The following is a 23,753-nucleotide window of genomic DNA, read 5'->3' on the forward strand; positions in this document are numbered from 1 at the left end:
CAACAAACCCAAATAACCACCTCACTGCCCAAGACACCAAAGAGTATGGGCTGTGTGGTGTCAGTTATATAAGTTACAAGCCAGGGGCATATCATTTATGAGGTTAGAAGTTAGATCCGGTACACAGATTGGGGGAAGAGCTATATGTGGGGAACAGGGAATGGGGTGTTATGGATTAGATACAATGTATCCACCAAAAGCTCATGTGTGAGACAATGCAAGAACTGTCAGAGGTGCAATGATTAGGTTATGAGAGTCCTAATTAATTCACCAATAGGGATTGCTTAGGTATAACTGTAGGCAGGAAGGGTATACTTAGGAGATAGGTCACTGGGGGTGTGCCTTTGAGGTTTATATTTTGTCCCTGGTAGCAGAACTCTCTCTCTTTCTCTTTGATCCCTGATTCCCATGTTCTGAGCTGCTTTCTTTCATCATGCTCTTCTGCCATGATGTTCTGTATCACCTTGGGCTCAGAGCTATGGAGCTCAGAAATGGTTATCCCCAAATAAAATTTCCCTCCTCTATGTTGTTCTTGTCAGGTATTTTAATCACAGTGACAAAAACAAAACAACAACCACAAAAAGCTGATTAGAACATGAGAATATTCTGGATTTCTGCTCTATTTCCTCATCTGGGGGCTGATTTCATGTGTGCTTCATTTGTGAAAACTCATTGAGCTGAATTTTAGGATCTGTGTACTTTTTGATATTACACTTTGATTAAAAAAATCTGAGAAGTGTAAACGAACTGTAAATTTGTTACTGTCAATAGTCATTGTTTATATTTTAGCTGTAGTAAAACATGGTCTGGATATTTTATGCATATCTATATGTGTGACACACCATGAAGAAAATACACCATTCCTTTCAGGTTCGTGTAAACTGAGGTCATGTTAATAACCACTGTCAAAAGGTAAGAAGAGACTCAGGGTGCCCAGAGTTCATGATTGTCAGGTTTTTGGGCAGATAATCTGGTGCTTATCCTTTCTATAAGCCACATAGTTTAGGAAGGAAGTGTGTAGACATGGATGACTCACTCAATAGGGCTGCCCATAGGAGAAGGCTTCCCACATCAGCACGCCGAAGCTCCACACGTTGCTTTTGCTGGAGAACTTGTAGTAGTTGATGCATTCGGGGGCATACCACTTCACAGGCCACTTCCCGTGGGTCTGGGCCTGAACACAAAGAAGATGGAGAGAAAAGCCATGTGAACCAGAGTTTTATCCCTATTATCGGAAACCTGGACACAAGCCAAGTGACCATCAGAAGACAGATGGATGAACCAAATGTCATCTGCACAGATATTCATCTATTAAAAGGAAGGAGATTCTGATGCCTCCTACAGCACGGGAGAAACTGACGAGCTTCACATTAAACAAAACAGGACAGTTGCCACATAGGAAATACGGTATGATCCTGCTTACTCAGAAGGACCTAGAGAAGTCATATTCAGTAGATGTACAGGGGAGAGTGGGAAGTAGTTTCATGGATACAGTTTCAGTTTTAAGATGTAGAGAGTTCTGAAGGTAAGTTGTACAACATGAGCACATGAGCAAACAATGCACTTAAAAATGGTTAAGTGGTATATTTTATGTTACATGCATTTTAACACAATTTTTAAAATGAAGAAGAGTATGACTCACACAATGCTCTGTGCATGTGTGTGTATGTGTGTATATATTTGGAATGAAAAGACAATTTTTTTTGGTGATATTGGGGATTGATGGTAGGCCTTCATGAATGCCAGGTAAGCACTCTACCATGTCCTTAGCTCTGAAATGAATTTTTAAAATCCTATGAAATCTTAAAACTTTAAGTACTAATTTTAGATTTAAATATATATTTTTAAGAATTGGTTGGGTCAAACTGTTAAACTGCTCACTCCTTTTTCTCTTTTCTTGTCTTTTTCTTTCACCTCTTGGCTGCACACGGCTTCACCGAACATGAAGTTGGCAATGGACCAGCTAAGCCTGAGGGTCAGGTCAAGGTTGCATGCCAACACCGGGCTGCTTACAAGCATATTCAACTACAACTACGTGTTGGTATGTAGTTTTAAGTCAATGCTAATTATTTTAGCATAGGATATTTGCTGTGCCATTTTAAAAAAAGGAAATTAAATGCTTTGAACTTCCTAATTAAAAAAAATCCAGTAGTATTAAGAAGACCAAAACTGTGTATAGGGAATCCCTGGAGGGTTTGGGATTAGTATGGTACACTTTTGAGTCTTGTTATCACTCCCTGATGTTCCCTTTCATATGAACAAAATCTCCCTGGGGTGGTGAGAGGGACATGATCTCAGTGAAAATTGATTTCATTTCACTGATGTAGGTCAGCAGTAGCAATCTGGGGATGTCACTATGGAGATGGTAGGATACCCTTAGACTTCTCAAAATTACACAACCAACTATACTGCTGTCTTAATCGTGTGATGCATTATTTTTACATTTTCTGATTTTCAATGTTGTGAACCATGTAGTCAGGTGTGCTAATTCAAGTTCATTTTGAATTTTGAACCAATAACCAGGTAAACCTTTAACACATCCTAAACATGCTGAAAAGTCAGTCTCTCTCCATTACTAGCTCCAGCTTCTCTACAGATACAAGCAACTTTGATAGGATCTGATGTATCTTTCAAGAACAAGCTAGATACAAGCATAAGCGGGTAATATTTATTTTTTGGTAATAAAACTAGGGCATGTGTATTCTGTACCTTACTTTTAATTTCCCTACTTAACCATGCATCTTGGACACAGCTCTAGATTGACACGTGCAAAATAATGTTACTTCTGAAAGTTGCAGTGTGTGCTTCCTAAGAAGCTGTCAGGACTCACGGAGCCCAATTCCTACTAAGAGGACACAAGATGGTTTCCAGGGATTTGCTGTTACAGATTCGATCCTGCTAGAGTGCACAACACTGAGTGTTTATGTTTGCCCTTGTGGGGAGCTGTGGATCTAGGGCACTGTGAATACAGCTGTGACACCACCCGGAGCAGGCTGCCATGTGTGGCTCCCCAGGCACTGGGGAGCTCATGTGCTTCTATTCCTATCATTTCTCTGTGATATGACTTAACTCTTGATTCTTTTATGTTTTATTTTGCCAGCTTTATGGCCTCCTGAACTCGATTATTAGAATAAATATAAATTTTCTTAAAAAGCCTCCCTATCTCTATCTTTTCAGTGGTGTTGGGTCCTTTCTCACTGCTTCTAACAGGGTCCTTACTTCTGAGTGTCCTCCTTTTTCTCCTTCTCTGATTCTCAGAGATCTGCTGGTTTGCTCCTCAACTGTACATTAATATCTAATATCTGTGGCAGTTTCAAAATCGACCACCAGTTGTATGTTGCTCTTCCTCTCAAGGGACCCATCCAAGCACAAGCAGGTTACTAGATCTTTGCAGAAAGCTTCAAAGATTAAAAGAGAACAAATCAAAACAGAAAAGAAAAGCAACTTACAAGAAACAGACTCTGCAGGGAAAACAAAATAGAAAACCTGTCAAAATTCCCAATCATGGGAATCTGTCCATCCTGTCCCTTGAATCTGGGTGAGCTATGGCTGCAGTGACCAACAGAAGCAGGGAAAAGTGACCCTGCTTCCTGTAGGCACTATGCTGCAAGGAAGCCCAAGGGCCACAAGGAGGCACTACACAGAAGTTTGCTGGCCCACAGCCCAGTGGAGGTCCCAGGCCACAGGCTGTGGTCAGTCAGTCTCTAGCTGTACGAATGAGCACAATAGAGTTGGATCCCCAGCTCCTTTAGTAAACTGAGTCACTGGGCGGGGCAGAAACACCCTGTCCCCACTGAGCCCAACCAGTTTAGTATCAGTAAATGGGCGCTGGTTGGTCTTTCCCTGCACTGAGTTTATAGTGGTCTTTCATGCAGCAGCAGTAGATACTGAGGACAGCATTCATATTCTGATGTGTATTTCTCCATGTCTTCCTTTAGTACTTGTTCCCAACTGGCTGTCCTCTCTTCTATTAGCCATGGCATTCCAACTTGATTCCTGCTTTACAAGGATCTTCCTTCTGCCATGTGTCCTGGTGCCCTTCCTTCCAGACTGCACTTTACTTTGCTGTTTCCCCTGGGCCTTCAGATGGGCTCCTGCTGACACCTGTCTCAGGTTGCTCAGGTCCTACCTGCATCCCAGTGGGCAGCTGCTTTATGAGCAATGGCACAAGGAGGGAGCTGTGTGGGAGCAGGTGCTAGTCACAAATACTCTCCCTGGGGAAGGCAAGTTCAACCAGTGCCTGCTTCTATTCCCAAGATAACTGACATCCGCCATCCCCTTGCCACCTCCTGGAGTCACGTACTGCCTCTCAGAAAAAGGGTGAATGTGTGGGCATTGTCCTCTAGGGGGACTTTTCTGATTACTGTAGGTGGTGCAGCTCAGGGAAGATTCCACAGCACCCCCCTAACCTGTGTCTGGAGCCACCCTGTCCTCTGTGTTCTGCCACTCACTCATTGACCGTTCAGGGCACCTTCTCTATTTATGAGAACCCTGGACATTTCTAGGAACCTAAAGAGTCAATCCTTCTGTGACACTTGTCCCAATAACTTGGTGACATATCCTGTTACACTTTCCAGTTGGCCAAGATCTTGGCATAATGTTGAGTGACCAGCAATACATTTGTTTCTTGCAGCCAGATCTCTGAAAACAAAATTGCACTCCTCCAAATATTTCATTCCCATGGAAACCTGATGAACCAGCTCTATGATGTTCTTATCCTTGACGTGCCTGAAAACCACAAGGCTGCTGTTAGGAACCATGGATAGTTACCTTCACTCCTCCTGCACACGGAAGATGAGACTCTTCATTCCCTAATCTTACACAGAGAGAGCAGAAGCAACCTTGTTAACATAACAACACTTCCAGATGGAACTCCATTTTCCTGATATTCAATAGGTTTGATTTTCACAGCATGCTTTGAATTGCAAGGAAGGTAGCTTAAAGGTGTGGTCATGTTCTGCCCAGCGAGGGCAGACTTCTTGTCCAAATCATCTGAGGGGCTGATTCTATTGCTGAACTGGAAGTGTGGGTAGAGAATAAGTAAAGGAGAATAAAAATGGGTGGATTACAGATTATCTCTAAGTAACTGGACCCAGAGACTGTGCCTCCTCTCTCGAGGTTTCTGAGCATCGACTACCGTGGGAAGGTGCAAAGGGCGAGGTTTCCCATAGAACTCAGGCTGTTCTGGGGTCAGCAGGGGCCCTGTCCCTCCAGGCACAGCATCTTTGACTCTGGGCCCATTGCCATACCTGTTCTGCTGCAGATACTTGTTGATCGAACCAAGCTCTGCCATCTCCATGACCAGCAACCAGGACTCGGCTTCACAGATGCTGATCATGCGCACGATGTAGGGGTTGTCGAGCTGCTGCATGACATTTGCTTCTGATAACAGTTCCTTCTTCAGGGCGGGGTCATTTGCCTCATTTTTCAGGATTTTCACAGCCACTGTTTTCACCACTCTGAAAAACAGGGCTTAACTCGTAGGAAACTTTCCAGAATGACTCCTGTCTACAAAACTACCTTCCATGAAGCATGATTCCTATGCAGAAGTGATGTTATGCAAATACCTAAAACAGCCAGACATGGTGGCTCATGCCTGTCATCCCAGTGGCTTGGGAGGTTGAGGCAGGAAGACTGCAAGTTCAAAGCCAGCCTCATTAACTTAGTGAGACACTAAGCAACTTAGCAAGACCTTGTCTCAGAATAAAATGTTAAAAAAGGTCTGGGGATGTAGCCCAGTGGTTGAGAGCCCCTGAGTTCAAACTCTGGTAGAAAAAAAAAATCTGTAACAGAGTGCATCTTATAATGCCATGTGATGAATGCCTAGTCTTCTAACCATGCTCTTTTATTTTATAGATGAAGAGAGTAACACCACATTACTTATAAATAATGGTAGGGGACCATGTTAAAGAATGCCCCAAACCAAGCAAAACCCCTAAATGGTAAAATATTTAAAGAGCATCTACATAAAACCAACCATGACATACATGGATTTCTGTAACATCTTGTGATTTACCAATCAAGATTATGTGATCATAAGATTCCTTTAATAGCAATGGAAAATGAATTTCTCAGTGCAGAATTATGAAACATACATTGTTAAAGCTCATAGGTGGAAAAAAATATTTCTTTTTCCATCTGAAATTTGTTAATTTTAAGCAAGCTTCAACTTAGTTTGCAAAAATAAAGATTTTTTTTAATATTCTAACAAAAAGAACCACCTAGATCATGTTGAACTCTTGAAAATATTCTAATATAGTGAGGCCTCAATAAAATAATAGAACTTAATTGTACGTGATTTGAAAAACTGCACCTCTCTGTGATACAATTCCCAGGAGTATGGGAAGTATCTTGTTGAGCCCCCAAACTGAAGAATAAAGAGAACTATCCAATATAAAATAGATCAAAAAAAGAACAGGAGACTCATTCTGAGGCACTAGAGAGAAAAGCACTTGTGACTTCGGTGAATGTCAGTAGTTGACCATGGTGGTTGCTTTCACACAGACGGGTTCAGAAAATTACAGCACCCCAGAAAACTCCCTGGACCCTCCTGAGGACATGGAGTTACCCCTTTATGCCTTCTCTACACAGCTGATTATTTTGCTTTTCACATTTGGGTCTACCACCCATTGGGAACTGGTTTTGTGTATGGTGTGAGGCAGGGGTCAAAATTAAGAAGTGAAAATCTTTCAACTCTTGCAAATGTATAAGAAAGAAACAACAAACTCTTCCAGAAAAATATTAGATGAAGAAAACTCCCCAACTCATTTTGAGGCCAGCATTACTCTGATGCCAAAAATCAGATAATTATGAGAAAAGAAAACAAATTGACTGAGATCCTTCATGAACACAGATGTAAAAATTCTAAGAGAAATATTAATACTCTAAGTTCAGTAACTTATGAAAATATATAACGAACAAATAACAAACAAGGAGAGTTTATTCCAGGAATGCAAGGTGCTTTTAACTTTCGAAAGCCAATCAGTGTCAGCCACCATATAAACACAATAAAGGAGACAGGCCATATGGTGATCTCAGTGGAGGGACAGTGTTCAGTAAAATTCGGCATACATTCATTCTTAGAGAAAACTCTGAGAAGTGCAGGAATAAGAGAACACTTCTTTATTCTGATAGAGAGCAGTTGAAACCTATAGCTAATATCATTCCTAATGGTAAAATATAGGAAGTTTTCTCTGTTGGATCAGTGGCCAGGCCCCTTTTATCAAGCATTGCTTTATGGCTCCTGAGTAATACATAAGACACACACAAACACAAGGATTGGACAGGAGGAAACAAAACTGTGATTGTTCATTATTCATGGAAGGGTGGCTGTGCTTACTGACTAGAAGACTCAGTATGGTGAAGATGTTATTTGCCCCAAATTAACCTAGAGAGCCTCTTCACTCCCCACACTCTCTAGTGGAAATTATGTACCTATGTCCATGTTAATACTTAATTAAGCAAGGAATTTAAATATGGCCAACTATAACAAGTTGAAAAAATGTGTGCCTAAATACATGAGAATTAATATTCAGTTTAAAAAAAGATCATGAATATATACATATATAAAAATAAGCATAGTGGACAATGTGTGTGTATATATATATACACATACATATATATACCACATACACATATGCTATGCATATGTACACACATATGGTAAATGCACATGAATATACATACACATATGGAGGGGCAGCCTCAGAAGCAAGGGTTTCTGTGTGTGCTTTTGCCTATATGTTTTTGTTTTTTCATTTACATTGCTGGGGATAAACCCAGGGCCTCTCATATGCTAACCAAGCTTCAGCCCTAGTCCTCATCTATATTTTTGATCTTTGAATCATGCAAATTACCTACTCAAGAAAACATCACTTTTACCAAAATTTCTTCCACCGCAAATAGAATGAAACAATGAACCCTATCAAACCTGTATTAGTGTTTTTACCTATCTGAAGAGAGGGTTTGTCTCAAAGGACTTTAGAAATCAGTATTTTTACAGGACATTCTATGTGGGATTCCTTCTAAAGATCAAGTAAGATGCAAAGTCATTTTAGTAATGTAGAAATTTTAACTGATTTATGGTACATTGTGATTTTCAATTATACCAGAAAGAAAAAAAATACAAATTGTCCTAATGGTATTTGGAATTAAGAATTTTCTAAGTAAGAAAATTGAGACACATTATAAAATCCCCCCAAATAAGCGAGAACACCTTACTGTTGTTTTATTTAAATAAGATAATTTATGTGTGTATACAGGTGCATATTAAACTTCAAAAAAATACACATAACTAAGTGTACTTTAAGAGTGGTCGTGTTTGGGTATGAATATGCTGTTCTCGTGCATTTGCTTATTTCCATTCCCCGATTTTCTATAAGGCGTATGTACTAAAACTGAAATAGTTCCTACACCCATAGTTAGTACACATAATGGATGCTCTCATTATAAGAATACCGGAAATAAACAAACTTTATGATGTATAAAGAACTCAGTTATGTCAGGCTGGATCTTAAGTTCAGGACTAAACGAATATCATAGATGTATTCTTAGAAGTTTCTAGAACATTTGCTCATGGGGGGAGGATGATAGCATAATGGAGCACCGCTACTTACTTTTTCATTTGATAGTAGCCCTTTTTCACCATCCTGAAGTTACCAGAGCCCAGTTCCTTGTCCTCTAGAGTGAACAGGTTTCAGTCCAGGTAGACCTCCTTGGGCCTGATCTCCTCGGGGTCCGCATAGGGGCTCTCGTACACCTCTGTGTCCATGGGCATGGCTTCTATCTGGGGACCTGCAACACAGTCCGGAAACACAACCCTGAGGTGGGATTCCCTGTGAGGGTCACCCCTTTGGTCGCCGTGGGAACGTAGGGTGTGACAGAGAACTGAAGGCAGGGCCAGGAGGCATCAGGAAAGGGTCCTCAACCCCAGATGGAACAGTGGGCTGTGGTGGTTTTAAATTATGTCTGATAGTGATGGGACATCCTTCCTGCTGAGAGGTGCAGCCTAGGTCACCGCTTCTTGGTGGCCTTTACAGCTGCGTCAACCAGTAGAGCGCAGGAGAAGTGATGTGTGTGACTTCCAAGGACGTACGACTTCTGCCTCGTCTGTGGGAAACCTCATTCCTGAAGTCGTGAGGTGACATGCAAGGTGTTCTGAGGCCACTGTGTTGTGAGACAGTCCACAGTAGCCCACTCACAGGGACCAAACCAAGAGGACCTCTAGTTAGTACATGGGGGAGACAGAGACGGGCTGCCCTGGCCTTGTCCTGGACCACCTGCAGGGTCCAGCCTGAGTCTACCCCATGGGGCAGGTCCAAATCCCGACCTACAAAAGTTAATTAAATGAGATATAACTGGTTCTCATTATTCTAAAGCACTGCCTTAAGGTGTTTTTATAGCATTAAACAGACTCCAAGTTCATTAACAAAAAGAGAAACTTGGAGATAGATACCTAGAGGACCCAAGGAAACCCTCCAAAGGCCCCACTTCTGAGGCCATGCCATGATGGGGGTATCTCCAGGAACTGTGTCTCCTCACGGCCTCATAGAGTTAGTTTCCCTCGACACACCTGGAATACGAGTGACCCACACGTCTCTTCCATGCCCATACCTCTGACTAGACCTTCTTCAAAACTAACAGTGGACACACAGGGCTTTCCAAGAACATGACCCTTTCAGAACTGCAAATAGAGTAGATGCCAAATTCCAAGGGGAGACATTCGGAAGAAGACTCATGATGTTGTCCACACAGCCAGTTTATGGAGAGGGTCTTGATGGTAGCACACTATCTCATTCAACAGGACCGTCCTGCTCACGGACACATGACATCGCTGCTACCACGAGACAATCGTCTCACAACTACAGACCATGCACTGAACTTTGGAGCCAACTCTAACCACTTACAAGTGCCCATACACTTTGCTCTGTTAATGTCCAGAGAATAAAAGTGTGTTTTTCACCTCTCTCCACAGCCCAGTGTCCTCGTTCTGGCTCATTAGGGTTGAAGGCCGCAGCGCTCTCTGGCCGAGTCCTGGGGGATGGGGAGGCCTGAAGCACACAGATGACCCCGTGTCACTTTTTTCACTGACACACACTCAGGTAGGTATGAGGATTTTTTATTTTCCAATAATCACAGTTGAACTTATGCAGGGAAGACAAAGGAAAGAATTCAGAAGAACGAAAAGGAAAATAAAAAAGGGTTATCTCATTCTTCCAGCGACTGTTTGGATCGTGGAAGTAGTACATGCAGCTCAGGTCCGGCTGGGGACTCAGAGGATGTGGGGAGACCATCCCCTCCGTTCAGCTAGAATTCCCTCTCCACTTCTGTGGCTTTTCACATCAGTTTCCCACCTACCAAAAGATGCTGAGGATTTTCATTTTCCCCTTGGATTCATTTTCCTGCTCTAACTCTGTCTCTCTGATCTTATTTTACATGGAAGTTATTTTAAAAGGAAAATTCAACACCCACCAGCTGCTGCCATCTACTTCCTAAGTCCAAAGCGTGCAGGTACATTTTATTGCCACCTGCTTCTGTGGCCGCAAGGGACATCTAGCACCATCTGAGTCGATGCTGGCAGATAGCCCTAGCCAGGAAGCTACAGGTCCCAAAGTCTGGCTGCCACCAACCTGGGCCATCGCAAAGCTATGGATCCTGTGAGATGAGGAATGTTTTTTGATTACCTGAAGGAAGGTAACAGAAGCCCATCTGAAGCAAAGCTTTGCGGGTCATTACAAACTTGAATAATATGCATTTGAAACATCAATTTGCATCATGAAATAAATGGGGGAAAAAATCTACTCCTTATATTCCTAAGGACTCTCCTTGAACACATTTATCCTGAATTTGCTGACCCATCTTCACCTTTAAGATAAATCAAGGTGATTGGGCTGGGGATGTGGCTCAAGTGATAGCACGCTTGCCTGGCATGCATGGGGCACTGGGTTCGATCCTCAGCAACACATACAAATAAAAAAGATGTTGTGTCCACCAGAAACTAAAAAATTAATATTAAAAATTCTCTCTCTCTCTCTTTAAAAAAAATCAAGGTGATTGCTACTAAATTTAGTTCACAGAAAATCCACAATCCAAATCCCTCCCTACTCCCCATTGGTATGAACTGAGTAGCAACTTTATTTATCCCAAACACTGGCCAGGAAGAAATGAGATAACACCAGATTTGAAAGAAATTTAAAGAAACAGAGAGACACTTAAGCTTAACATTCCACCGTCACTTATCTTACAGGACATACTAAATCCTCATCTGCCTTATTAGTTATAGGCTCAGAAACAAACGTGTAACAGTGCGGTCATAATGTACCACAGTGCCACCTGGCTGTGCATCTCAGTGCATCCTGATGTCCTCCTCTCCTGCTGAGGGCATGGCCTCCCGCAGTGGTGAGGCTAAAGGACATGAGGTCTTATCTGTCAGAGGAATATCATCAGATCTATGTTCTCATGCATCATCTCAGCATTCTTATTGAAATGTTTAAAAGAACTATGACATATCAAAAATGACAAAAGTTCCCCGAGGTATACTATTCATTGCCTCCATGAGTGTCTGCCATATGCATGATAGGTGCTCAATAAAAATGTGTTAAACAAGCACGTGAATGGATGGATGGGTGGGCGGGTGGATGAAAGAAAATTACTCCTTATAAATGGGAGGTGCCAAGTGTAACCTAATATTGATGCTAAAACGAGTTTTCTCTCCAGACTTTAATAGAGGGGAGTAGGTACAGATTATTCCAAATGACAATCTGCCTCTTTTAAACATTGTATATGATTTCACTTCCAATTTATAATACAATTACCCTGTTCTCCATCCTTCCTTCTGAGTTCCCTCCCTCAAACAAACTCTAAGCTGGAATACTTTTTTAAAAGTTGTTTTTCAGGTTAACATTTACTATAATTTCGAATACTTTGATTTTCCCTATAGGAAAATTCTAGATCCCAAGGCAAAACTCGAACAGACACAGAGTTAAAAGATGCCACAGGATAGGCCACCAGGGAGGAAGGGACCATGAATCTTTGCCTTAAGAACTACCGTCTTCTGCTCACTCAGGACACTATCCTGAGGCTTCAGCCTCCCCCCAGTAGAATGTTCTCCAGAGCAAGGGGACCTCAAAAAGACTTGTTACAACTAAATCACAGTGCAAATACCTAACATAGAAATCCTGAGGAAACAGTCTTAAAACAGAGGTGAAGTTGTTTAAAAAAATATTGGAAAGAATACAGTGTATAAGGACTAAGTAGGAATTAGTACTGATTGACACAGGGAATCTAAAGTCCTGCACGTGAGTACCTCAGACTCAGATCGGCAGTGTGTTACATACTCCTGGTCTTTCAGGGCTTATTATGGACAAAGAAATAGACTGGGGCTCTCCTCTGGAAATTTGGCCTCCATATTTTCAGCAAAGTTGGCTCAGGGCTTGATTCTATGCTGCCCCACACAGACCACCCTGTGAGGAGGAGGTCTCAGAGTTCAGCCACAGAGAGCCCCAAGTCCCTCCATTAACCACGTCAGCTCTCTCCTATCTGGATGTCTTCATCCTCAGCACCCTGCTTTCTGGAGCCTGATCCGTTTGGAACAAAAGATGGCACTGCACTTGGCAGAACATTCTGTGGCAGAAATGGGGGGTTCCCACTGAGTCAGGCAAGAAAGCAATGTCCATTTTATGATGAAGATGATACAAATCCAAGTTCCACCTTTCCCTAAGGGGTCAATAGGCCATCTGGTAGAAACACAACAACAGCTTAAACCTCGGAAGTGAACACTCAGCTGACGAGAACAATCTGAGGCCTCTGTACGTAGTAAACACAAAGTCATAATGATGAATTATGAAGATATCTATTATTGCGTAACATTTAATGAAATGTTAATTTTAGTGAAAAAACATATGGCTGGTAAGCATTACTATTCCTCTCCACCTTCTTTCTGCTTTTTGTTTGGGGAATCTACTCTGCCCTGATCAACACTATCATCTTTTCTCCATAAAGAACAACAAGGCCTAAAGGAAATGCAGACAGTTCCTTTTACCCAGTTTTGCCAACACTCAAAACAGAGAACACAGCTGTTGGGCACCACTAGGTGGCACCAGCTACCTGAGCTTCTGACTTTCCAAAGAGAAACTGGAAATTTTTAAATCTCATCAATTCAGGTGATGATAGCCTAGTCCATAGAAATAATTTAAAAGTCACGTTTGATTATAAGTTATGGTCTCTGATATTATATAGTTTAGGTTTAACTGCAAATAGAAAATATTTTTGACAATTTTTTTTATTAAAGTGCTTGGAATTTGGAAGTGAACAAGAGTAGGGAAAAAAAAGAATGCTCTTATGGCACAGAGAGATAAGCTAATTCGAGTTTCCTGGTTTCCCAGTACCTTAAGTGTCCTCCGGTTTATTATCTCGATCCTGATTTTTACTGTCAGGTTCTTGAAAGGTGTTTTCAAGTGAGGCAGCTGTAGTCATATAGGTGAGCACATAATCGTGATGGCAGCCAGTCAACTTCAGAGCTACTGGCTGCAGTAAACCATGTGTGGCTACCAGTAGTCTCCAGTGGAATGACCACAGTCATTCCAGGTTGTGGGTCAGTATTAGGGTTGTTTCAGATGCACAAAAGCACACGTGATCTGCACAAGGAATCTTCTCTTATGTGACAGTAAAGGTGTAAAATCTGTCCCTCTAAAACCACATGGACACCCTTTCTCGGTGATGTAGCCTGCTGGCTTGGCACTGCCAAGTCAAAAGATGTGCCTGTAGAATTTCTGACTTCCTGTTCTCTCTGTGGGGCCCTAGGAAATAAGTATTTAGAGAAATGTTTTTAAATATCTCAATTACCTATGTATGTGTTGAGTAAAACAGGAAAAAAAGTGGGTTTTAATGAGAAATTTGGGGACACATTTCAGTCTAATCATCTTAGGAAATGTGTCTTTGAAATGCAAAACTGAAAAGCCACCTTTGGGTCTTTAAGGCTGATGGTCAAATTCTGCTCATTTTTCTTAATAGGATATATTTTTATCAATGTTTTTATTAGTGCATTATAATTATGAATATATTGAGGTTAGAGGATGGATACAGTTTGTGCTTATGTTAAAAAAGACAAACAGAATTCCAGGACTAATGACAAGAGGGATATGATTCTACGTAAGGACTCCCAGGACTTATATTCTTTAGTTAAATTCAGTTATATAAATATAAACACATGGGCTGGGGTTGTGGTTCAGAGGTAGAGCACTCACCTAGCATGCGTGAGATACTGGGTTTGATCCTCAGCACCACATAAAGTAAAATAAAGACATTGTGTCCACCTATAACTAAAAAATAAATTAAAAATAAGTAAATACAAACGTGATACTAATTTTAAAGACAAGTTTAAAATGCATCTGACTCTTGTTTTTATTTCAAATTTCAAATTCTCTAATCATTTGAAAATCAAAGCATACTTTTCATTAGCTGTATAGATGCTAGAGTTACTTTAAGTTCCAACACATATTTTTTTATCTGAATTGTTAAAAACAATTGTTAATGTTAAGCAAATTAACAAGTTAAAAGTTGTTTATTCCTGAGTATAACAGATGGGCTACTTGACATAATTGTCACCATTCCTTAATCATGAACAGTTAAACAATGGAAAGTTCCTCATCCATTTTTGAGAACCTAAGTATAAATTCTTCTAGATTATTCCTGATGAATCATTAAAATATTTAATTCCTATTTTAAATAATATAATCCTGCTCCCTTACCAATTATCTACTGATATTTTTGGCATCTATGAAAACTTGAAGCATTACCAGCATTTTCTGTATTCTTCTAGAATATTTCACACTATGTCAATACTATCTATCTGTCTATCTATTTATCTATGACTTTGCTTTTTAACAGTTAACATTGTATTTTGGAAATAATTCTACATTTCAGCTTCTCTCACAGTAGCAATTTTACTTAACTGATAACATTTATTTCCCATTGAAAGACATTTAAATTATTACAGGAATTTGATAATTTTCAGCATTAGAATGAGCACTTTCATATATATACATCTGTGATATGATTGTTTTATGTACTTCTAATTTCCATAGATGTCACAAAATTGCCTTTCTTGTAGATTGTATCCTTTCATTTTTTCTCTAATAAAGTGTAGTGTAATTCACTATACCCTTGAGACACAACATACTAAGCTTTTAGATTTGGACCAGTCTCAGTTTCATACAGGCAACAGTTTTGGACAGGATCATGAGGTTCCATCCTACTCGTGATCCTCCCTTACTGACAACCTGCCTCCTGGACATTGGACTTGCTTAGCCTGCTCCCATAACTGTATAACCATAGTTTTAAATGTATGCCATAGTTTAACTTGCATTTCTCTTATTATAAACTTGAGCAACAGTTAATATATTAAAAACTATATATGTTTACTTTACTCTCAATTACTGACTGAAATTCCCTGCCCATTATCCTCTTAGATAGTTGAATACTTCCCTTATTGATTTATAGAATCTCTTTATATATTAAGGAAATAAATATTCTATACATGTCATTGTTACTATTTATAATACTTATTCCCAGTTTTTACATTTCTCTTTTGGCAAAGTTATGGCTCTTATCATGTGTATATTGCTCTATTTTTATGTAGTCATATTTACAGATTCTTAAACTTTCTTTAGACATTCTCTGTAGTCTAAAAAGGTATACTAAATCTTATTTTCTAGGTATTTCCTTAGCTATTGTGAGGGACCTTAGCTGGCTTAAGCCTACTTAGAAAATGACAGAGGTTTGTCATCTCACAGGACTGTTTTATTGGTTTTTCATGGTGATGGGTTTTTGAAATGACAACTTGGTTACCCTGAGCTATAGTCATTGAATCAAACAATAGTCTCAGCACTGTAGTGAAAGAGTTCTGCAGACTTAATTACCACACCTAAAAAGTTAATTTATGTTAAGAAGATTATCCTGGGTGAGCCTGACATAATCAGTTGAGGGTCCCTAGGAAGAGAATATAGGTTTCCCAAGAAAGAGAAAGGGTAGCATAGAGAGACTGACTGATTTTGCCAGGGGAAAACAGCTTTGGACATGCCTCTGAGGTTCCAACCTGCTTCAGACCTTCCTTTCCTAATAACCTGCCCCATGGATATTGGACTTGCTAAGCCTGCCCCCATGATTTTGTAAGGTAAGTTCATGTAATACATCTGTGTGTACACTGATAAATTATGAGTGTGTATGGATATGCATATTACTATACATTACTATACATGTGGAGCCCATGTTATATATAACACATATATATGTGCATACATGTATAAATCTATGTAGTTAGTGTGTGTACATACCACATATGCATACAGATAGGTATATGTGTGCACATGTATGCATGTGTGAATATATGTGTACATGTATGTCACAAGTGTGCTCTCTGTGTGTGTACATATATCTCCTATTGGTCATGCTTCCCTGGTCGAACCCTGAGCCATCTGCCTGTAAGCCATAGAATTAAGGTAAACACAGGATGCTCTGGTCAAGGTACATGGTGAAAGTGTTCCTTTCTGGGATGACGCATCAGCTGGGGACTGTGAGGTAGCACGTAGGCCTTAGGCCAGGATAAGTGGAATGATGAATGAAAAGGGGTGGGGCTTGGAGACGTGGACCATGCCCCTTCCCTTGGCCATCTGGCAAATCTTGTGTCGGGGAGGTGGCCAAGGACGTGAGGGGACCTGGGCCTGGAGCTGGGGGAAGGCAGCCTGTCCCGGGCAGGGCCTGCCCTGGACTCTATGAAGCCCTGGACACGTGATGTCCCACTGACAACGACTGCACTTTGTGAGTGTAGCTGCCACAGGATGGCGGTCACTGACTTCAACTGGATACAACATCATGACTTTGAAAAGGAGACTGATGCCTGAAGAGCTCCGCTGAGTCCCTCCCTACCCTGCGGGTGAGGTTGACTCTTGGCCACTTGAAATGCTTCCTATAGAGGTTACTACTTGGGCAGAAGGAACTAGAAAAATATTAGGGAAATCTTTTCCACCCCTGAGCAGCCTCCTTGGTTGCAACAAAGACTCAGATCCCAAGTGGCAATCGCCCCTGGCAGAACATACATTTCGATGTGGCTTTCTTTGGATCTGGCTTTTGGGGGTGAGAGGTGGGGTATCAGGCACAAAGTGAGGTACAGAAGGCCCACTTGCCTGGTGGCATTAGAGGGCACGAAAAGTCCACACTGATGTACCCCAAAGGAATGAGAAAATCAATTCCTGCCTTGAATATAAGTCAGCTCCTAGTAGTCTAGAAGGAGAAGAAAGGCAGGGTTTCTTTTCAGAGGCTTCAGGCACACACTGAGAAAACTCTGATGGAGAGGAACAGTAGCCTCGTTCTCACCCCCTGTGGACATGAGCCAGGACAAGAGCTCTGGGCCAGACTCACAGTCTCCCTCCTTCTCCAGGAACTTCTTTTGAAATCTCACCAATCATCCACCTCCCAGTTCTCCTTCCTCTAAGCTTTAGTTGAACCAGTTTACTCAGAAAGATCTAATTCCCTGATATCAATTTATCACTTGGGAGACATCTTATCTACCTGCCAAGTCACCCTGCTCAACGTGTGGCCCTGTGGATTACACATATGGCCCTGCATATGTGTTAATCCAGAGTTCAAGGCTGAACTTGAATGAAATGTTTCCATTTCTCAAATCTGACAGAGGGCCTATTTCTGATTTAACATGGGGGTTTCTTCCTTATTTTAGATACTTTTAGAAAATAGGAAAAATTTAGCTGTGTATGTGCTATATGCCTACAATCCCAGCAGCTTGGGAGGCTGAAGCAGGAGAATCACAATTTTAAAGCCAGCCTCAGGAATTCAGTGAGGCCCTAAGCAACTTAGCAAGACCCTGTTTCAAAATACAAAATAGTGGGGCTGGGGATGTGGCTCAAGCGGTAGCGCACTCCCCTGGCATGCATAGGGTACTGGGTTGGATCCTCAGCACCACATAAAAATAAAATAAAGATGTTGTGTTCACCGAAAACTAAAAGATAAATATTAAAAAATTCTCTCTCTCTCTTTAAAAAAAATACAAAATAGTTTTGAAAAGGGTTAGGATTCTGGTTCAATGGTTAAATGTCCTGGTTCCATCTCTGGTACCAAAAATAAATAAATAAATAGATAATAAATAGGGAGAATTTAACCCAACCAAGAACTTAGGAAAACTTGTCTAGCCCAGCACTGATAATAGGTTGGTTGTACCAACACTCAACAGAAATCCCAGTTCATCAAGGGGTATGTTGTGAAGTACAATCAAAACAATGAACACTACTCTTATTAGCTAAACTCTGCTTTGCATTTGTGCTAATAAACATTTGCTTTGCTGCCAGAGGCATGTCTAGTGGCACTTACCACAGGATGAGCAGTCGGTCCTTGTTGATGAGCTACAAAAGTAACATCTCCTGGTTAGAAAGAGTGTGGAAGGCTTCCTCTGTACACATACCCCCCGCCGTTGTCCCCTCCTCCACCCCACACCATCAATGTGTCTGCACCACACTGATTCTTGAGAAGACTACAGACCTCTGCACCCATTTCTTTTTATCCTCTTTCACTAGCTTTCACACTGATGCAATTAAAATGAATGAATTTTTTTTAAGTTAAAGGGATTCACTGTCTTTTAAATCCATGGTTTCTAAAATGGGAGCACTCTGACGGCACGTCTAATCACTCAGTAAGAACCAGGCCTCATCCAATAGGAGCCTGGAATAAACCAAATATGAAACATGGTTGATTATGACCCATATCTGAAAGTCAGATATCCCTGGGTCCGGAGAACTCACCCATCTGTGTGCCAATTTTTTGACATGGAACTGTAAGAACTCTTAACAAACCATCTGGCTTGTAAGAATAATGTTTCACCAGCTGAAAGAGAACAAAAGGAGAAAGTGTGGTAAACACCAGGGCAAGAAATGGGAAAATAGGGACAGAGAAACACTGACCCCATGTCAGACTTAAAAGAACTCAGAAGACACTTAAATCTCTACAGGTGTCTAGGGAGGTGGGCACCCAACCAGGGAAGTCCTCAAACCTTCTGTGTAAATGGCCAGATAGCGATACTTCAGGCTTTGGGGGACCCCTTAACATCAGTATCACCAAGTTCTTTATTTCTAAAACAATCCTTTAAAAACATTTTAAAAAATTCTGTCTTCAGGGCCTGCACAGAAACAGGCCATGGAACAGATTCAGTCTAGAGGTTTGCAGACCCCTGAGCTAAAGTAAATAATGTGAAAATAGAGCAGGGTCGTAATTACTGACTCTCAGACAAATAATCCTGGGGTCTTGGGGTTGGAGTAGGGCACACAGGTACTTTCCAATGCTGTCAAGGAAAACCAAAGTCATCATGGTCACAAAAAATGGAAGATATAACTGGCTAGAAAATACACACCAAGAAGTACTCAGTGCGGGCAGAACGTTATGATATACCCAATGAAAACAAGAAAGTGTCTTAGAAAGGAACGTTCCAACAGTTACCAACGTTGAGCTGCATCTCACAGCTCCTAGAACTCTAGAGTGAGGCACAACCTTTGAAACTGTGAGTGAAAAACCACACCAGTAAAACTCTCATTGAGAAGTTGAATGAGTGGCTGTATATAAGTGACAGGCCTGGGATCTAAGTATTAGACTAGCAGAAAAGACTCCTGATGCCTTTATTTATTTATATTTAGTTGTGTTTTTCTTTTTGCAATGCTGGGGATGGTACTGGGCCTCATGCACTCTAGGAACTGCTTTAGCCCTGACCTACAGCCCCGGCCCCTCCAGGTGCCTTTAAATGATTCTTGCAGGAGGCAAAAGACCATGATGGGAAAAGAATACCAGAAGGCAACATTCTGTATTAACCTCCCTAATGTGCTTAGAGCTCTGGGTACAGGTAAGATTAATACTCTTTCAAATCAATACTGTTAAAATAAAGCAAAGCCTGTGATCACCAGGGAGACACATGCTGATGAGCCCCATTACCAAAAGCCAATGCCCATGTTATGAGTGACATGTGTGACTAATTATAATAACTACTACTCAAAAAAGTAGTACCTTTTTTTCTGATTATAGCATTAAGAATGAAATCACATCCAGGGAAGTAACTCTAAATGAAATGAGGATCTGTGGTCTCAGTTTTTAAAAACGGCAGAGTTTGGGGTTGAGTGCTTTCCTGGACACTGATTGACTACATGTGGGTTCCTGGCTGGGCCTGGGTGGGGGCTTGTGAACTCGCCACAAGTATGTCCCTCACCCACGAAAGTTCAAGGTGGTTTTTCTGTGGGCAGAGACGGCTGGCTGTCTCTGTCTCTGGACTCACTACGAATTGCAGATGCCCTGGGAACATGGTGCACAAAGGACCATCACTGTCAGGTCCTCCCTGTCAGGGAAAGTAGGTGTGATCTAAAGTGAAGAGCAACGTGTGGCTCCCTGCAGAGGTGTGAAAAGCAGGGCGAACACTTTCAGATGTTCCTGAATGCACAGATAACGCCCCCCATCGTGAGTAGAACAGGGCCAAGAGGAAACCATTTCTAGACCAGGGCTGTGACATTCCTAGACAAGCAGCACCCTGGAGCCCAGGAAGGCAGACTTAACTTCACCAGGGGTCTTAGCTGCTCAAGAGAGAGACAGAGGCTCTACCTGCAGTGCAGATGGCACCTGAATTCGATATCTACTCCTGCATCTCACAGCTCCTAGAACAATCTGAGTCCTGGCCCCTGAGCCTGGCTCTCTGCCTATCTGTGTCTGTATTTTGTGTCTATTTGTCTGAAAGACTATTCTGGGTTCTAGTTCGAATATCTTAGAAGGAAGCATTTTCCAATTCCCCAAAGCCAGGCTGCCTGTTCAACTCAGAGCCCAGGCCTGAATGGTAAGGGGCAGAACCTTCTGGACCTTTGTTTATCTGGCACAATGGTCCTTAGGCCCTGGCTTCTCAAACATGCAAGTCCCCTGGAGATCAGGAAGCAGGCTCTGATTGAGGAGGTGGGCAGGGACCCCTGTGTGCATTCCTAACATGCTCCAGGGGCTCTGCTGGTCTGGGGGCCACACTGTGGATGGACAGCAGCCTGTCCCCTCTTATTCCTTAGAGCCAGCCATGAGGAGGGAGAGGACGACGTGTACCTGCCAGAGTGTGTCAAACTTCTTTCCGTCGGTGATGGAGAGCTTCCCTGTCTTGTCCTTGTCGATGCGATAGTGCAGCACCTTCCCTTCATGCAGCAGGCACAGGGCGTAGGAGCCATTATTGTCTCAGGCCCTGATCCTGGAAGAGAAGACACTGGGTCATCCCCACTCCAGCCAGTCCTGAAACAGGAGCCTGGGAAGCAGAGTCCGGGCCAGAGACCTGGCCAGCAGATGCTCTCGGGAACTTTCAGCTGGTGACACAGCCTGTGGGCTGTCCCAAACTTCGAGGGCCCAGGAAACTTCAACTTCTAGCTCAGGGATGCTCTGCAAGAAGAGGCTAGTAGGTTCAGGACCAGGGCTCAGGTCTAGCAGGGCCCCAGCAGCCCTGGAGGGTAAGCCTAAGGCTCAGAGGACAGCAAACATGGCTCAGGGTGACTAGCACATGAGACCTCGCGGGGTTCTGAGGGTCTGTGGAGCCGGGTGGGCTCATCTCCTTTTGGACCAGGGTCTTGGTTTGGATCAACCCTAGATGGCAAGACCCACAGCCTTGCCAGGGATGCAGGTGGGAGGGGTCTGGTGGGGAGGGGTACAGGGTGGGCACTCTAACCAGGAATTTTCTAGGGCACAAATCTAGAGATGTGAAGCTTCTGATCCTCAGGGCCTTCTTTACTCCTTCCCCTTTTCCTGATGCAGGGGCAGGGCTGGGATTCAAAATGTTTAAATAGCTGAGTCAGGTGAAGTCCTTCAGGGAAGTACATGCCATCCACAGGGGAGTGAGTGGCCGGCAGCACCAGGGCTGCTATCTGTGGTGCTGATAGTCCCTGAGAATCCATTGTCATTGTCATCATGGGTAACCTTCAGTGCCACCTGGTGTCCCAGGGAACTGAGACTTGGGATCTGATGACAAACAGATGAGAACACCCTCTCATGCACCACGAGAGTCTTCTGAGCATCTCAGGTACCACCAGACGCAGCCCTCTTGTCCCTGTTCAGGCCCTCCAGATCATGAGGTCTGATCAAGCGTGAGTCACAAAGGCCCCAGGAAGCTTCTCCAGCCCCAGCATTTGCTCACATGAGGAAGCAGAGGTCAGAAAGCATGAAGCCACATGCCCAAGGGGACATGCTCAGGGGAGAGCTCAACTGTGGCCCAGCTGCAGCGGAGAATGTCTGTGAACGGGGGGATTTCTGCTGCCTCTTCTGGGTTGCAAGAGGTCACAGCCACAGTCACCATGAGAGTGAGATAAGCTCTGGAACGGGACATGGCCACACTTCTCCCACCACATACTCTCATCTCCAAAATCAAGCCCAGGACTTGAAAACCGAACCCTGGCGTGGGGGGTTTGAACTTGAAACATGAATTTCTTCTCGAGTGGTGCTTAGCCAGGCACAGTCGCTGGCCTCATTCCTCTATGCTCCACTGCTGAGGGCGCAGGCCAGGGGGAAGATACACACCCAGACACTCCCTAGCTCTGGTTGGTGACTCTACTGAAACCTCCCCCTCTGTGAAAACAGCCCAAACCAACAGAAACACCAGCATCTCAAGATTGAATTCCTGTTTCACAGTCATGGGTCACTTAAAGCCATAGTGGGCTCCTGGTAAATGAACCCCCCCCACCCCACAAAAAAGCACACAGTGAAACATAGTTTTAGATGGATGAAAATTGAGTCTACTCTATAGGGAAGCTAGTTTATAATGTGGGGTGATTTATGCTTGCTTTGTTTATCTTATAAACATCAGTGGCTCACAGAATTTTGTGGATGTATAAATAATATAAATACCAAATAATTAAGCATTTTGCATATACATGTAAAAGTTGGTCTTGGGAGAAGGATGACCAGAGGTCACATCAAAATTCTTCTTGATTTAGCTGGGTGTGGTGGTGCCCGCCTGCAATCCCAGCGGCTCAGGAGGCTGAGGCAGGGAGATGGCTTGAGCCTAGGAGTTCAAGGTCAGCCTGTGCCACACAGTGAGACCCTGCTTCTTTAAACAACAAACCCCAAAATAGACACAGGAGATCACAGACTGCCCAGGGTGAGCATGCAATCAACCTCATAAGAAATCTGACAGATGCAAACTAAGGCCACCAGGGAAATACCACGAGACTGTTCCTCCCGGGAAAACCCCCGAAGACTGATAACTTCTGATGTTGTTAAAAATGGGGGGGCAGCATTCTGCTGGTGGAGCATGCACTGGGTCAACCACTTTGGAAAACTCTTTGGCTGTCCCGCAATCCACACCTTCATGAATCAACAATTCTATCTCCAGGTATTAAAAAAAACACGAGTATGGTGCACCTGAGAAAGTGTTCTGGATCAGGCTCGGTGGCCCATGCCTGGAATCCTAGCAATTTGGGAGGCTTGAGGCAGGAGAATCACAAGTTCAAGTCTGCCTCAGCTATTCTCAAAATAAAAAGTCAAAAGGGCTGGAGATGTGGCTCGGTGATAAAGCGCCCCTAAGTTCAGTCCCCAGTATTGCAAAAAAAAAAAAAAAAAAAAAGTTGGGCTGGAATGTGATAACAGCTCTGTCTGGACTCATCGACACCTATATGCAGTCTGGATTTTCATTCACCATAAAGTAAACAAATTGTATAAGCAATCTATTCATACAATATACCAAAGCAATAAAATTACAA

General features: G+C 42.6%; 1 pseudogene; it reads right to left on the bottom strand.

The window, feature by feature from the left end:
* Positions 1-1,036: 1,036 nt before the first annotated feature.
* LOC144365713 (tyrosine-protein kinase SYK-like) overlaps positions 1,037-23,753 on the bottom strand; it is a 38,517-nt pseudogene continuing 15,800 nt past the window's right edge.

The sequence above is a fragment of the Ictidomys tridecemlineatus genome, chromosome 7, assembly GCF_052094955.1.
Source record: "Ictidomys tridecemlineatus isolate mIctTri1 chromosome 7, mIctTri1.hap1, whole genome shotgun sequence".
Classification (NCBI taxonomy): Eukaryota; Metazoa; Chordata; class Mammalia; order Rodentia; family Sciuridae; genus Ictidomys; species Ictidomys tridecemlineatus.